General features: G+C 36.3%; 1 non-coding gene across 1 annotated transcript; it reads left to right on the top strand.

The window, feature by feature from the left end:
- Positions 1 to 4,084: 4,084 nt before the first annotated feature.
- LOC136231500 (small nucleolar RNA R71) lies at positions 4,085 to 4,191 on the top strand. Its single transcript, XR_010689878.1, has one exon. It is a non-coding gene; the product is annotated as a small nucleolar RNA R71 (small nucleolar RNA).
- Positions 4,192 to 6,596: the final 2,405 nt, after the last annotated feature.

The following is a 6,596-nucleotide window of genomic DNA, read 5'->3' as shown; positions in this document are numbered from 1 at the left end:
TATATACTTTAAATTTATGCAAAATGGGTGATTCTTTACTAAAATGACTTTCGAATAACATGTTCAAAACGGTTTTCAAAGCGAGAAAGAAAAGGTTTCAAATGAATTTTAAACTTAAAGAAATATGCGATTAGTCCGTTATCGCCTAACACGCTGAGTAGGAGGCCGGTGGTTCATAACCGGGCGATGTCGGGGTGCCTAGTAGCCTTTCTCTGGAAAGGAGCTAGCCTTCTCGGCTCGTATCTAAGTTTCCCGAACCCTCACCGGTCTCCCGTAAGGGATCGGTGTTCATTTTCCCATTCGTGGGTGGCGACTCTTCTATACTCCGAGCTCCGGTCCTGCCGAGCAGCTTGATTCCACGATTGGTTGCTTTCGACGCCAATCACCGCTTACGTCGCCATGAGGTGTCCACCCCCCGGTCCGCCCGGGCGAGGCCGTTCGGCACCTTGTCTAACAACAATGTAGGCCAAAAGAATCCACATTCTAATATCATGGCTACTGTCTTACTAACGCCGTTATGTCCCCCATAAGAGCTAGAATGGCATTCCGACATTATAGACTCATATTCATTTTCACTAACGCATCTCCTAATTATCCCGTCACCGCAAGTTCTGAACAAGAAAGGATCTTCCCAAAAATATTGTTTAATGTCAAAGAAGAATTTCTTCTTTTGTTGGAAAGTTAATCCTTCCGGAACAATGTTGGCTGCGAGATAATTTGCAATATCCGCATACCATGGCGACATGACACTTTTTATTTGATAGAGATATTCATCAGGGAAATCATCTCGTATACCGATAGTCTCACCTATAGGACCGTTTTCATCTTCGAGTCGTGATAGATGATCGGCGACAAGGTTTTCTACTCCCTTTTTGTCTTTAATTTCTATATCAAATTCTTGTAACAATAAAACCCATCTAATTAGATGTGGTTTTGCATCTTTCTTAGCAAATAAATATCTTAAAGCTGCGTGATTGGTATAAATAATAACTTTTGAACCTAACAAGTATGACTTAAACTTATCACATGCAAAAACTACAGCTAACATTTCCTTCTCGGTTGTGGTGTAGTTTAATTGTGCACCGGACAGTGTGTGACTTGCATAATAAATGACATGAAGTTTCTTATCCTTTCTTTGACCTAAAACACATCTGACGGCTAAGTCGCTTGCATCACACATGATTTCAAAAGGTAAATCCCAATCGGGTTTAGCAATAATAGGTGCACTGACTAAAGCTGTTTTCAATGTTTCGAAAGCTTTAACGCAATCTTCATTAAAATCAAAGGTCGAATCTTTCATGAGTAAATTAGTAAGTGGTTTGGAAATTACAGAGAAGTTTTTAATAAATCTCCTGTAAAAACATGCATGTCCTAAAAACGACCTTACTCCCTTAACAGTAGTTGGAGGGGGTAATTTTTCTATTACTGAAGTTTTTGCTCTATCCACTTCTAATCCTTTTTCAGATATTTTATGACCTAAAACAATTCCCTCGTCAACCATGAAATGACATTTTTCCCAGTTTAATACTAAATTTGTTTCTTCACACCTAGACAAAACTTTATCCAAGTTCTGTAAGCATGAATCAAAAGAATCTCCATCCATAAAAACTTCCATGATATCTTCAATGAAATCATTAAAAATCGCAGTTATACAACGTTGAAATGTCGCTGGTGCGTTACACAGACCAAAGGGCATTCTCCTATATGCAAATGTTCCATAAGGACATGTGAAGGTTGTTTTGTCTTGGTCATCCGGGTAAATATATATTTGAAAGAATCCGGAGTAGCCATCTAGAAAACAATAGAAAGCATGACCAGCTATTTGTTCGATCATCTGATCAATGAAAGGTAGAGGAAAATGGTATTTCCTAGTTGCTTTATTAAGGTTTCTATAATCTATACAAACCCTCCAACCGGTGGTGGTTCGTGTAGGTATTAATTCACCTTCGTCATTCCTTACAACAGTTATGCCTCCTTTTTTAGGTACACAATGGACTGGACTAACCTATTCACTATCCGAAATAGGATAAATGATTCCATTGTCTAGAAGTTTAGTAATCTCGTTTTTTACTACTTCTTTCATATTCGGATTTAAGCGTCTTTGCCTATCCGCTTTAGGTGGCTTATCTTCTTCTAAGTGAATTCTGTGCATTACAATACTAGGATTAATTCCTTTTAAGTCTGAAATTTGCCATCCCATACTTCCTATTCTATTTCTAACAAGTTCCTTTAATTTTTCTTCTTGAACTTGTGTTAGTTTGTTAGAGATAATTATAGGAAGAGAGTCGCCTTCGCCTAAGAAAGCGTACCTCAAATGGTTTGGTAATTCTTTAAGTTCTAATTTAGGTGGAATTATAATTGAAGGCGGAACTGGTCCATCTTCTCGAATCAAAGGCTCTGGGTCCTTATCTTCTAATTCTTCACTCATTATAGGTTCTATTATTTCTTCTTTTTGAATAATGTCATTAACACATTCTTCAACTAAATCAAGTTTCATACAACCGAAATCCTCCATAGGATATTTCATTGCTTGATTCATATCAAACTCGATCTTATCTTCTCCTATTCTCAAAACTACTTTCCCTTCCAACACATCAATTAGAGCACGTCCCGTGTTCATGAACGGTCTACCAAAGATTAGTGGACAATTAACGTCATATGCAAAATCTAATATAACGAAATCGGTAGGAAAAATAAATTTTTCAACTTTAACTAAAACATCCTCGATTATACCATATGGTCTTTTAGTGGTTTGGTCCGCTAATTGCAAAACCATATTGGTACGTTTGATATCCTCTTCTAAGCCTAACTTATTAAAAATAGATAATGGCATCAAGTTTATGCTTGCTCCTAAATCACAAAGACAACTTGGGAATTCAATATCTCCCAACTTACACGGAATAATAAAACATCCGGGATCTTTGAGTTTGGTGGGCAAATTACTTGACACAATTGAACTACAATCTTCAGTTAGCGAAATGGATGAAATTCCTTCCCAACTGATTTTCTTTGAAATTAAATCTTTTAGGAAGTTACCATAATTGGGAATTTGCGTAATCGCATCCATAAACGTTAAATTAATATGCAAATTTTTAAGTTTGTCTAAAAACGTTAAAAGTTGTTTGTCATAGTCCTTATTTCGGACTTTGTGTGGAAAAGGTGGTTTGGGTACAAAAGTTTTTGTACTTGAGTCAATTGGTTTATCTTTTGGTTTAATGTATCTTCTTTGGATTTTGGTAAATCAGTTCCTGGTAAAGTTGAATTCCCGGGCATTTTCGGACCTAAGTAATTCTTCCCTGAGCGAAGAGTGATAGCCTTTACATGCTCTTTCGGATTTTCTTCCCTATGGCTGGGAAGACTTCCCTCTTTGCGGGATGGAATTGATTTAGCGAGTTGTCCAATTTGAACCTCCAAATTATGGATGCTAGATGATTGGTTTTTAATAAGCCGATCGAATTTATTCTCGATCCTTTTAAAACCATCGTCGTGATTACTTATTTTTCCGCTCATAGCATCAATAAATTTGTCAATCTTAGAAGATAAAGTGCTAATCGTATCTCTTGATTGATTTTGATAATTGGTGGTACGATTTTGATTAGCATTTGTATTATTATTATTATTATCTCTCCAATTAAAGTTAGGATGATTTCTCCATCCAGGATTATATGTATTGGAATAAGGGTTATTAGTTTGGTTTTGCCTTTGGACAAAATTTACCTGTTCAATTTCGCTCATACCTTCATAATCTACATCTGTTTGGATTGGCTTACCATTAGGATCGCACGGTGCCATAAACCTATCAATTTTGTGCGATAAGGCAGAAAATTGGGCTTGCAACATCGCAACTGGATCAAGATTCACTATACCGTTAACTGATGATGTAGTTGAGGATGATGGTTTCGCCACTGGTATATGTCCACGCTCCGCGGGCCATATACTACTGTTGATTGCCATTTCCTCCAAAAGTTCTCTTGCTTGGGCCGACGTTTTCTTCATGAATAACCCTCCAGACATAGCACCTAATGAACCTCTAGTTGTAGGATTTAATCCATTATAAAATGTTTGCATTAAAAGTTCATCGGGCAATTGGTGGTGTGGGCATAAACATTGAAGTTCTTTAAGACGTTCCCAAGCCTCATAAAGAGTTTCATTATCATTTTGATAAAAAGATGTTAACTCTTTTATGACTCTTGCGGTTTTTGCTAAAGGAAAATATTTTGATAAAAACGCTTGGGCTAATTGCTCCCAAGTTTCAAACGTTGCGGCTGGCATAGAAGTTAACCATTCTTTGGCTTGATCCTTCAAAGTAAAAGGAAAAAGGCGAAGTTTGATTGCTTCCGCAGTCACGTCTGTTATTTTAAAAGTGTCATAAATTTCTAAGAAATTTGTCAAATGGGTGTTAGGATTTTCGTTAGGTAACCCGTAAAATGTTACATTATTTTGCAACATATTAAGCAATGCTGGCTTAATTTCAAATTGGTTTGCATTTATTTGGGGTCTAACTATGCTGTTTGTTACACCGGCCACTGAAGGAAATTAAGGCTAAGGTATAGCATCGGAAATATAAAATTTTAGCCTACTTCCTTTTAACCATAGGATCCGTTAATCGTTATTTCATATAAAGAGGGATAAGAAGAAATACCTTTTGAAGAACAATCTACCGTTGTTAAAGAAGCGCCCACAATTCTTCTCCGAGTTCCTAAGCACGAAGTATAACACGGTGAGGTTAAGTTAGAATCAACCGTATGAGATGCAACCAAAATAGATTGCCTCTAATTAACCAACACAAGATCAAAGAGAAAGAAAGATAGATGAAATTAATCGATCGATGGAAGCCGTATGAATTCTTGTCCACGAACTAGGGGATGCAAATTCACTTTCTCTCTCTAATTGTATGTTTCCAAAATCACAATGAGGGGAGGGGTTAGGCTTGGTCGAAATTCATGTAGTAGGGGGGTATATATAATAACTTGTATCTAAACCCTAGTTAGATAGGAATAGTTTACTTAATAGGAATTCAATTCGGAATAGGATTCCCAATTATTATCTTATAATACATCTAATATATCTAGGATAATAATAAATAACCTAATTGGATAATAATAGGAGTATATTAATCTAATTAAAACTCCTAACTTAATTATCTCTTAATTAATTTAATTCATAAACCTAATCAAATTAGGATCAATGGAATTAAAATAATTCCTTATTTATTATATATAAATTTCGGCCCCCTCTATTTAAATGGGCCTTACTGGGCTCAATTGGGCTTCCATCTATTAATGACATCCATCTCTCTTTTGGTTCCAAGTCTTATGTGTGATCCATTAGGTTCTTACTACTTCTGGCCGTATGCAACTATTAAATTAATTTCTTCAAGAATTATATTTAATCCTTGCATAACGGAATGATGTACTGAGTATGTTATTGGCAAGTCTGTAATCATTCCCCCAGAGTCCGTTAAGAAGACAGGTTGATTCTGTCGTTAACCCTTCCGTATTAGTTACAGTATAATTCGATCCTTTATCAACTACATCCTTGAACTGAATCTTATGACTACGGGTGATGTCAAGTCACATATAGCGAGACGTTCGTTTTACTTGTATAGGCCGAGTCAACTCAAATAGATAGGTTAAGTGAAATCTGTATTTCTTACTCTTAAGCTATCACCTTGCAAGGATTTAGAGTCGAGTCTTCCATAAGCGATCCTTGGATGTATCTCCCATTAATCGGGAGTGATAAATGCTCAATCCAATGTATAACTACCCTGACATTACCTCCTGTGACACCCAACCTTTGCAGTTCACACCCCAGAGTCATCTCTGTTAAGGATCGTGGGACCGCAGGATCAAAGTCTCACATTCAGTAATTCAGGATGACCAATTAACATTCCTTTGAGTCTGAGGATTAGTTATACCTATTAATACCAATGAGATGAACAGGTGACAAGGATGAATCTACCCATCCTGTTATCTCAAATCGGATCCCCAATCCTAATGAACGACGTTTCATCGGATCTATGTAACTGTCCAGATATCTATATATATGAAGCTTGTGAGATCAGCTTTCTGTCGGACAGAAGACATTGTTACATACAAGTCTTAACAGTGATATATCAATCCTAAACATATCACTTGACTTGGGGTGGTTTTAAGTTTATTAGTTTATTATAAAGTTTTGTCTCACTTCATGCTTGTATGAACACTTTATAATCACTTTAAAGAAACTTACGGATTTCCTTTTATTAGACTTTATTTAGTGCTTAAAAGGGATTGCCTTTATATATAGTTATAAAACATATATCTCATTAAAACAAATGATATAAAGAACAATTCATTTACATTAAGTTTGTATCTTGCAACAATTGTCTATAGGACACTAAACCCCAACATACTCCCACTCGGACTAAAGCCAATTGTTTCTAAAACTTATCCCAGTAGAAGTTAAATGACGATCATGTACTTTTTGGGTTAAAGGCTTTGTCAACAGATCTGCAACGTTGTCCTCTGTAGGTACTCTTTCTATTCTCACATCTCCTCTAGCCACAATCTCTCTTATGATGTGGTATCGCTTTAGGTAGTGCTTGGATGCATTAT

The sequence above is a fragment of the Euphorbia lathyris genome, chromosome 5, assembly GCF_963576675.1.
Source record: "Euphorbia lathyris chromosome 5, ddEupLath1.1, whole genome shotgun sequence".
Classification (NCBI taxonomy): Eukaryota; Viridiplantae; Streptophyta; class Magnoliopsida; order Malpighiales; family Euphorbiaceae; genus Euphorbia; species Euphorbia lathyris.
This window is presented reverse-complemented; position numbering and strand designations above follow the sequence as displayed.